Below are 11,478 nucleotides of genomic sequence, written 5' to 3'. Positions count from 1 at the left end.
CAAATCACTTGACCTCTCTGCACCTCAGTTTCCTGAGGAGTAACATGAGAATCTAATTTACAGGCATGTTGTGAGGCTTAATTATCATTTGTAAAATACACTGATATCACCAGACCAAAGACACACTGTAAGTGCAAGGTAACAACACAGCGTAGTTATTACTGCCATTCACGTCCACTGGCTTTGACCCAGAAAGCCTCTCAGCCTTTGAAGCACCCTTGAGTTGCATTCCAAAGCATTGCAATCCACCCGCTCAGCACACAAGCAGAAAATAATGGGCATCAGTAGGACTATAGATTGGTTTATTGATGCTATAAATATAAATAACCCTTGCCCATAAACTTTCATTGGCATTAGAAAGATCTAGTCATTTATTTAATGCATGGTAGGGCTACTCTGCATCACTCTGAGAAGCTGGATGCCCAGATGCTGTCAGAGGGAGTCTGTATTTATAACCCAAAATGTCCCTTTGACTTGAATAACTCCATAGGGAGGTGAGTGGGACAAATATATGGCAGCAGCAGCACACAGTGCTTTTGGAGTCACGCGGTGCAACAAAATGATGTGTCTAAAGGTAGCAGCATTGAACTTGTGCAGCTGTCGCTTATAGCATCTCACTGCTGCCACGGTCTCAATACTGCTTCAGCAGAGGACTAGCATGATGAAAGAGAAGCATCCTGAAAGAGAAATGAGTTAGAGGTTGTTGTCCTGAGACTCGGCCAAAGAAAGCTGATCCTTTCTCAGCCTGGTCTCAGAAAGAGGCTGTAATGCTCTTCCTTCATTCTTCAGTGATTAATAGCCATATATTTAAATTGTGATCAGCGCAAAGAGCTCCCGTATCCAGAGATCAGAAAAAGATAGAAGGTTCCATATAAATCACAAAGGCATGACTTGTAAATGGAGGGTAAGCTATTCATATTTGTGCCTTGAGGGCTAATATCTGAGAGTCATAGATGGTTGAGATAGTCCTGAACCAAATCCCAATGTGGATTACCTTGACTTCTGGGTCAATTTGGATCCAGATCTAAATCTTACAGCTGGTCCCCACAGAAGCACATTAAGGCAATCTAGGACTGTAGGCACACCAAGGAATCCCCACTCCACCATATCTCTTCCCTCTCACTGGAGTGACAGTGGCAAGGCCCCATCTCCTTGCTCAGAAGGGCAGGAAAAGGAGCATGGAGCCTCTTATCCCATCTGAGAGCAGCAGGGGGCAGCAGGAGTCATTTCTGCCCATCCCTGTCCTTGAGAGGTAGGGCCAGCAGCATGGGGAACCCCAAGTACTTACCCCAGCAGCTGGGATGTATTTGCTTCAGAGGATTGGCGAGGTCTGCTCCACTCTTCTCCTCTCTCCTTTGCTGGCATCATGTTGGCTGGGTTTCCAGAGGAATGGATCTTGGAGACCCCACTCCACTCAAATGAATGGGGAAGTTAACACCTCTCAGAGGTATTGTTGCAGGCTCTCTGGTGACTCAGGCAGACATCACTGCATAAGTTACACCCAGTTCACATTTTCAAGCTTTTCTTCCCAATCATGAGAGACAGAAATGTATTTTTTAACAAAAGCTGAGACTTTGATATAATCACATGACTCCAGAAGCTGGAGCCCTAGGCCCAGGTTTACAGTACTTACTTTTTAATCCAGACCTGGGTCCCCCGCTCTATTCTTTCCTGAACTAAGAGCCTGGATCCAAACACCCACCAACCTGGGGGAAATTTGGCTGCAGAAGTTGGGGCTCAGGCTCATCTCTCTTAGATAGAGAGGCATACAATTCACACCACCTCTCCAGTCCGAATTTCCAGTCTTGATTAAAGTTTGAGCCCTGCCTATCTGTCTGTGTTAGCATGTTCACTGCTCCAGGAATATGTCCCTAAGCATCTCAGCTAGATATAAAATCTTCAAGCAGAACTAATGTGACAGCAAAATGAATTTAATTTAAATGAACAATACATTTCATGGCCTTCATGGGCCAAGGTTACACCAGGAGGGAACTGCCTTATTTGCTATCATTTGTTATCTTCCCATGAGAAGTTAGACACCTCATCTTGGCTTTCAGTTCACAGGAGGAGAGGCTTTAGCAGTCTCTAGAAAAGAAACACTGTGTCCCTTTGAGACAAAGTCAGATGAGGTCATGGTTTAAGGATTAGGGCAATACTTAGCATTCCTAGTGCTAAGCAGAATGAATAATAATATCCACCATGAATGAATGTTGCTTTCTTTTTCTGCGTCAATGAGAGGTTTTGACAGAAAAGGCTGTGGATTCTAGCACTCATAGGAGGAGAATGCAAGTCAGGATTCCAGCATTCCGTTCCCAGGAATGACACCAACTCATTGGGTGACTATAGACAAGTCATTCAATTGTTAACTTCTTGTCCCCTACTTTCCCATCTGTAAAACAGCTAAAATAGACTTACCTACCTTGCAGGTGTGTTGTGAGGCTTTCAGAGTATAAGAGCCCCAGACCAAAGAACTATCTTGATATGTTGGTCTTGTACAGGCACAAGAACCCTATCAGCACTTTAGTTAATTAATCAATTAGTGGAAATTTGAAAAGCGCTTTGAGATCCATGAATGAACGGTGCAATTATTATTGTTTCTGTGTTCCATCATTCCGGTAGGAGGTAGCATGAAAGGATCCCTTTACATAATCTACATAGTATGGCATTCAGTAAAGCACTAAGAGGCTTGCAAAAAGTACTGTGCAAAAATTTATCAACGATAATATTAAAACCTGGAGAAATTCCTTTTGAGTCAAAGTCCACATGATAAATCACATCCTTCAGCTCTAAATGATGGTCCACAGCACACCACACAGGGCAACAGTGCATGGGAACTTTCACAGGAGATATAGTTGATATATGACCCAAGCAGCTCTATGAAGCATATCCCTTTCAGTGTTTTGTGTCATGATGGATTACACGATCATTAAAGAACCTTGTGATCCATTGCGTGACAGAAATAAACATCAAAAAGAGCTTGAATGCTTGCCCTGTAGAATTTTCTTTATAGTTACAAAGTTACAGACAGCTATGTGTAAGCCTGGGAAGCAACATGACTACTAATTAGGCACACGAGAACGTGGCATGGCTTGCGCCTGCATTTCTGCAGTCACAAAAAATGTCTACAAGTCTTACATTTCTAAGGCAAAGTATTCTTCATGCAATAATAGAATATGGAAACAATGAGCCTCAGCTGGTGTAAAGTGGCATAGCTCTACTAACTACACACGAGGATGATCCGGGTTGGTGTAGTTAGGAATCAAACTTGTTAGAGGCTGAACATCCTCAGTTCCTACTGGTCATGCTAGGAGTTGACAGAATGCTCAGTCCATTACAAGATGGAGCCTATGCAGCCCAGAGTAACTCAGGGTTCCTTTGTAAAGAGAAGACAAAGATCATTGGTAATCTCAGTACCCATCCATAGTAATAGAGTAGGTAACATTTCCGTAAGGGATTTGTCTGTGCCATGATTTTAAATAAACCTCTATTCAAAGTTTTCATTTTCAATCTCCAGTGAATCCTATCTCTGCAAGAAGCACTTAGGAGTTTTTTTTTAAACTCTCTCTAAACTCTCTTTTAGATTAATAAAGTAAGCAATTAGAGAACTGCACAGCACTGCTGAAGCAGTGAGTGGATTATCCAAATGGATTAGCCTCACAGTAAAGGAGTGCCCCATCCACCCTGACTGTGGCTGAATGAAGACCATCAATAAACATATTTCATGATACATGAGACTTGCCATCACCATTGGAAGGGAAATAAAAGAGAACTATAAAGCAGTGGCTGCCTTTAGATCTGTCTGGAAAACATAATTCCAGTTTTGATATTTCAAAATTTGTTTTCATTCTAATTTTAATAATACCCCCAAATTTTGAAATTCTCCACAAAAGGGACCAGAGCTTGAGCAGTGCACCTGGAAAACTGTCCTGAAGCCATAGAGGCCTTCAATTCCCCAGGATGGTGGGCTGCCCCAGAGCTACAGACATTGGACACCCTGGGTTAGAATCCAGTTCTCCAGGACTGCAATCAACTTAACTGCCTTAACCATGAAACCATCCTTTCTCTTCCTGCAATGCCCTGTCTCCTCCACTACAGACCTTCAGACTCCTGCAACAAATGAGGCAGGGGTCTACAGACAACAGCCAGCTTCACTCCACAACCCTGATTTACTCCCAGAGCAAGTCCATCCTGTGCACTGAATGAGGCAGGGGTCCTGTGGAAAAAACAGAATGCTTTCATCTAATTAAAGGCTGTGTCATAATGAGGACAGAATTCAGGCTGCACAGGCAATCTTAATATTGGCATTTCCTAACTTTGGAGTGCTTGACGTTGCAACCTTAATAATGTTATTTTAACATAGTTGTTTTGGGTGCAATTTCCTATTTTTTAAAACAAAGTAAACCTGAAAACGGTTTCCATCATGTGACATCATATTGACACCCACAAATGTCCCAGTATCTTTGTCCAGCCAGTGTTTGTTCTTCTCCCACACCTCTGCTCCTCATCTGATTGGCCTTTCCTTCCCCCTGGGCAGGTCCAGCTGTTGTCTTTTCTTCATTAGAATCAGACTCCTTCCTCCTCCACCCTGCCTGGGCCCAACTGAGGGCTCATTGAGAGCCCAGCAGTGGAACACGCCCACTGTGGATGGAATCTTTGGGGAATTTCACTGTATAGTTCTAGCAAAGCTCTACTGAGTAGAGTTTCACAGGGAAGGCAACAGGCACATCCCTCACACAAAGGCCACCTTCCACCCTTCCATATTTCAAGTCCCTGCTCCAAAATCATGGAAGCACTAGAGGTTTCAAAGAAAAGGTCACCATCGTGGTGGTGCATGGACAAAAGAATGTAATTTTCCCTAACTTTGTTTTGGGAAATAGCTGTGTCACAGTTCACAGCAAATGCATCTGTATTCTCCCTTGAGGGGACCCACTTTGGGCTCCTGGTTCCTCAGCCATCACCTCTCTTGGGCAGAGACCCACATCTCTTGCCCTCTTGATTAGGATTTTTCCAGGCTGCACAGTTCCTTGCCTACATTCTTATTCATAACAAGCCAGACTGCCTAAACAGGTCCGTGCCTACACTTTGCTTTCCCTTCAGAGGCTATAAACAGGGTAATTGCCCACTGTTATAGGTTACCACACAACCCTTTCTAAGCAAGCACATTTATTCTTAAGGTGAAACATTACAGAGAATACACATCAAAAGCAATGAAAGAACCTGCACATATCCTAAAAAGCTTGACAGAGGTCACCTCAACTTCAGTCTCAGGTTCTGGCTGGTCCTTCCAACACTTCCCTAAGGATTGGGGCCCTCCCTTGGACAGAAGGTCCTGTCGATGTACTGGATCAGAAAGAAGCCCCTGAGTCAGTTTAAATTCAAGCTATTTATCCAAAAGTCCTTCCTTCATCTGTTGGGCTCTGGAGAATCCAGTTTGAACCAGTTTATGCAAGCCTTTAGGTGGTGGTATCTCTCTGGAGGTGTTAAAACCTGAGTGAATTTGCCTAGTCACCCCACACTGTTCTTAGTTCCTGCATGGCTGTGGTCACCCTCCCTCACAGAATTACATACAATCCCTGGCCCACAATGATACATGAACTTAATACAGTAAGATCTTATTGCAGGAAATTACCATATCTGTCACAAGCTGAACTGTTTTGGCTGAAATTTTCCAGAAGAATTCAGACCAAGACAAACACACGGAGTGGAAAATTTTATCCCAAATTGTTATATTTTGGAAAATTTATAAGCAACTGGAAACAGGGTCTTATAATGGCAAACTTAATAATTAGCGGTGCTACCAGATCTGGCTCTCATAAAATCTGTGCTAATATTTAATGCAAATTGGTAACGTTTAATTCTATCTGGGCTTAACATGACTTACTTATCACTTGATCAAAGCACTGAATATAAAAAATAATCTTATTTGAACTTTAAATAGCAGGGACACTGTGCAGTTGGAATCTGGGACATGAGGCCCATAAGTCCTCTATATACCCCTACAAAAAGTCAGTTTGTCTCTAGGCTACCTGTCCCTCCCCATCTAGAGTCATATGGAGAGACTGATGATTCAGTGAGTAGCAGTGTACAGCTAACTATGGAATATTATTTTTCCACAGGCTGATGCCATATTTTAATCCCCAATTTTCAATGAAAAATCACAAATGGGAGCTTTTCCTGCATGGCTGCCACCATGTTTGGGTCACATCTGGAATTTCTGAATTTCTTGAGGGGTTTTAAATGCCAGCAATGAAACAAGGTAGAAGCCAGGATATTATATCTCTGGCCAAAGAAAAGTGTGGAGGTCCCTTTAAGTCACAGAATTGGGAAATGTTGCATTAATGTGCTCTTCCAAAGATAATTCAGGTAGGGTAAAAGAACAGCAATAATGGTATATGTTTATATTAAAAAACAAGACAAAGGTTAAAAATAACCCAACCAAACAACCCAGGGTGGAAATTAAATGTACGATGGTGAAATATCCAGTAGCCAATCCAGCCTTAAACCTGGTCTCAATTTTGCATAACACTTGGTCAATATCCAGCTTTAATAGTGGACGGGGTGTAGTTCAATATCATAGAACCATAGGGTTAGAAGGGATAGCAAGGGTCATCTGGTCTAACCCCCTGCTAAGATGCAGGATTTTTTGTATCTAAACCAGGGATCGGCAACCTCTGGCACGCGGCCCACCAGGGTAAGCCCCCTGGCGGGCCGGGCTGGTTTGTTTACCTGCCACATCCTGTTTACCTGCCACATTGTTTACCTGCCGCAGGTTCGACTGATCACAGCTCCCACTGGCCGTGGTTCACCACTCCAGGACAATGTGGGCTGCAGGAAGTGGTGTAGGATGAGGGATGTGCTGGCTGCCGCTTCCCGCAGCCCACATTGGCCTGCAGCAGCGAACCGCGGCCAGTGGGAGCTGCAATGGGCCAAACCTGCGGACGCAGCAGGTAAACAAACCAGCCCGGCCTGCCAGGGGGCTTACCTTGGCGGGCTGCATGCCAAAGGTTGCCGATCCCTGATCTAACCCATCCAAGACAGATGGCTATCCAGACTCCTTCTGAAAACCTCCAGTGAAGGGGATTCCATGCCTTCTCAAGGTAGGCAGTTTGTTCCATTGTCCTACTGTTCTTACAGTTAAGAAGTTTTCTCCTGAGATTTAATCTAAATCTGCTATGCTGTAGTTTGAAACCATTGCCCTCTGTGGCAAAAGAGAACAACTTTTCTCCATCTTTTTTATGGAAGCTTTTCATGTATTTGAAGATTGCTATCATATCCATCCTTAATCTCTTCTTTTCCAAACTAAACATGCCCAGTTCCTTCAACCTTTGCTCTTATGGCTTGCATTCTATCCCTTTGATCATCTTTGTCGCTCACCTCTGGATCCAGTAGGCACATGGCAGTTCTGTGGATGAAAGGACAGCCACTAACAGCTGTGGGAATCACTACCCTATAGGGGAAGGGAGAAAGTTGAAAGGAGCAGCATGGTGGGCAGAATGTGGCTGTGAGAGGTCACAAAAGAGTAAGAGTGGGTCAAAGGGATGCTCTGCTTGCCATCCTATGGAGATTACTAAATCTTTTGGGTATGATCTAAGCCCTCTATTCAGTTCCATAGGCTTTTACGGTAAGCTCGTCCACCCACAATAGCCCATGTATTCTTGGTTAAAAGGACCAGAGCAATGTAAATGGACCTGAAAACCACAGTTCCAGAAAAGGGAAGAATGCCCCCTGTATAGGCATAGCAGAAGACAGCCATAAGGTTGCATTCCAATGACCCATTGAAACCCTGGTGTAGGGGGCATGTCAGGGGCAGGGCTAGGGGAAGGAGGCTGTGTTGCGACTGTGGCTGCAGAGGTTCCAGGCAGTACTGCGACCATCGGTCAACTTGGGAGATTGCTGGGGGCAGCTCGTTATCAGTGGCAAACCCCATCTGTGGAACTCTTTTCAGATTTTGCTCTGGGAGAGCCCTGATACAATACGCTGACTAGAGCTGGTCAATTTTTTTCAAACTTCAATATTTTAGTTTTTTAGCAACCCCATGTTCTGGATGTCCCTGAGCCTCAGACTTGCCAGATGCTGGGATTGGACAACACGGGATAGATCATTCAATAATTGCCCTATTCTGTTCATTCCCTGTGAGGCATCTGACATCAGTCACTGTCGGAAGACAGGATACTGGGCTAGATGGACCATTGGTCTGACCCAGTATGGCCGTTCTTATGCTTTATGTTCTAAAAGAAACTTTTATCCACATTTTTTAAAAAAATTGACCAGCTATAGAGCTACCCAAATTTTAGAAAATGGTCATCAACATTCCAAAATTCCTGTACAAAATTATGAAAAATTGACACACCTTCCCCCCCCCCCACCAGTTCTAATGCTGACCTTCAGTCCTGTCAGTTTACCCAAGTTATTAACACTGAGGTGGACCGAGTGCAGAGGGAGTCTCTATCTTCCCATGTTCTGGTGCTTATTATCTACTATCTGTCTATATCAGGGGTGGGCAAACTTTTTGGCCTGAGGGCCACATCTCAGAACAGAAATTTTATGGAGGGCCATGAATGTTCACAAAATTGGGGTAGGGGTGTTGGAGGGGGTGAGGGCTCTGGTTGGGGGTGTGGGCTCTGGGGTGGGGCCCGAAATGAGGAGTTCAGGGTGCAGGAGCGGGTCCGAGCTCAGGCAGGGGAGTGGGGTGCGAGGGTGGGGCAGTGAGGGCTCCGGCTGGGGGTGCGGGCTCTGGGGTGGGGCTGGGGATGAGGAGTTTGGGGTATAGGGGGGTGCTCCAGGCTGGGACCAAGGGATTCAGAGGTCAGGAGGAGGAAGAGGGCTGGGGAAGGGGGTTGGGATGCAGAGAGAGGCTCAGGGGTGCAGGCTTTGGGCAGCGCTTACCTCAAGCAGCTCCCAGAAGCAGTGGCATGTCCCTTCTCCAGCTCCTATGCGGAGGCGCAGCCAGGTGGCTCTGTACCCTGCCCCGTCCACAGGCACCACCCTTGCAACTCCCATTGGCTGCAGTTCCCGGCCAATGGGAGCTGTGGGGGCAGTGCTTGGGGCGGGGGCAGCATGCAGAGCAGAGCCCTCTAGCTGCCCCTACATGTGGGAGCCGGAGGGGAGGCATGCTGCTGCTTCCGGGAGCCACGTGGAGTGGCTCCTGACCCTGCTCCCCAGCTGGAGCACCGGAGCAGGTCCATACTGCTGCTTCCAGGAGCCATGTGGAGAGGCCCCCGACCCTGCTCCCCAGCTGAAGTGCCAGAGTGGGGCAAACCCCAGACCCCACTCCCCAGCAGGAGCTTGAGGGCCAGATTAAAATGGGTGGTGGGCCGGATCTGGCCCACTGGCCGTAGTTTGCCCATCCCTGGTCTATATGCATCTGTTGTCTGTTGTCTTAGATTGTAAACCCGTTAGGGCAAGGACCATCCTTTTATTCTGTGATCGTACACTGCCTAGCCCAATGGGGTCCTGATCCATAACTTCTAGGTGCTATGATAATACAAATATTAAGTAATAATAATAACTATGTTTCCATTACTGAATTATTCAAGTTTGAGCCTCCTTTTGAGTCTCCAAGTGCATTTTATACTGTCCATCTATTATTCAGCCCTAATCCCCCGAGGTGGTGAACAGCCACAATTCCCATTGACTTCCTGTGGAGTTGTGGGAACCAAGACAATCCCCAGGGCAGGGACTTTATCTTCAGATCACACTATCGGCTCTGTACAATAACTTTATGATTATTAATAACAATCTACCAAGAGATTTTAGATACAGTGCTTTATGTAAATGGAATGAATGGAGAGACATCCCCCAACACTGCTGGTTAGAGAGCTGCAAGCTGGGGAAGTTTATGAGCTTAGAGCTGATGTGATCAAATATAGACGCAGTGGTATAAGTCTATGTCAGCTGTGTAACAGGAACCTCTGCAGAGTATTACCTGACTGACAGAAGTCTGTGCTTTGGGGAAGCCCCAGGATGGGGGTGTATTAACACAGGGATGCTCGGAAACTTGCATGGAGTCTGCCTATAACCAGTGCTATTAATCTCTTGCTCTCACAGGCACTAATCATCTCCTTCTGCTCCCAGCCCAGGGAGGATTCTTTCCCTTTAATATCTCCACACAATAGCAATTCATAAAGCACCTTTAAGAGATGAAGCTCTGCAAACACCAGAAAGCTATTATGAGGGAATCGCAATGCATTAAATGTAGCGCAAGACTGTGAGGCTCTTAACTGATAGTAGCATTTGTTTTGGGACGTTTGCCTGGAAACATTAGAAGATCTTTTAATAAATGTACTAAATAAGATGCATAATTTAGCTCCTTCTCAGCAGAACATTGGCTGGCTGCCAGCTCTGGTCTCTCTCAGGTTTGACTCAACGTCAAGACTACCCGCTGGCCCAGTACAAATAGACTCATTAAAAACCACTTGCTGCTCTGCGCTCAGGTTCCATTTCTCCAGCTAATGGCTCAATTTATGCCTTCCCTCTTGAACCCATAGGGAAGCAGCCTCCAGAAAGGGCGATGTTCACCCGGACGCATTCCACAACTGTGACTCAGGGCAACATAGTATAAGAAGAAGTAATGCCTTCCCCATGATCACGGAAGGAGAGGCATCCACACTGGCTGTCCCCTGTAACATGGGGCTAATATGGCTGTTGGGTGATACATATTATTTGTGTTATAGGTACAGGACACCCCAGCCCAGCTCAGGGCACTGTACAAATCCATAGTTAAAGAGAGAGAGACTCCCTTATAATCTAAACAGACAGGACAGATGGGGAAACAGAGGCAGAGGAAGGTGAAGTTGCCCAGGTCAGTGGCACACCACTAAGTAGAGTCCATAGTTCCTGATGCCCTGTCCACTGCCCTACCCACTGGGCACCACTGTCTCTCCTCTACAGCCACTTGTGGGCTTAGCAGTTGCTGAGCAACATATTCAAAACTGAAGGTTTTTCATTAAAATGTGCCAGGTTTTTGAACCCACCAACCTTCCACAAAATTACAGAATCATCTTCAGAATTGTTTGACAAAATGTCTTTTCTGGCTGACTATTTGTGAAAATATGAATTGCTGTTTTCAGTTTTTAAAAAAAATCAGTGCAGGGAGGTAGGAGATCTTGAGTTCTAGTCCCACCTCAGCCACTGGTTGGGCCCACAAAACAGTGTACTTCTTTGTATTTAATATTCATATTACAGGAGCACCCAAAGGCCGTACTTACGGGCTTCATTGTGCTAAGTCCTGGCAAAACACATACAAAGATATAGTCCCTTCCCTAAAGAGCTCACAATCTCAGAACACAAATGACATATTAAAGGCAGGGGGAACGATCAAATAGATATACATTTGCTTTTAAAATCATTCTGATAAACAAAAAGTATAAATTGTCCTCTTACCCTAGCCACCGTTAATGAATTGATTTCAAGTCTTCTCTTCAAAAGCATTGTTAACTTATGAAGTAGATCAAAATCAGTTTGTACATAGGGAATCTG

The sequence above is a fragment of the Chelonia mydas genome, chromosome 6 (assembly GCF_015237465.2).
Source record: "Chelonia mydas isolate rCheMyd1 chromosome 6, rCheMyd1.pri.v2, whole genome shotgun sequence".
Lineage (NCBI taxonomy): Eukaryota > Metazoa > Chordata > Testudines > Cheloniidae > Chelonia > Chelonia mydas.
The sequence above is the reverse complement of the archived record's forward strand: the minus strand, read 5'-3'. Positions refer to the sequence as shown.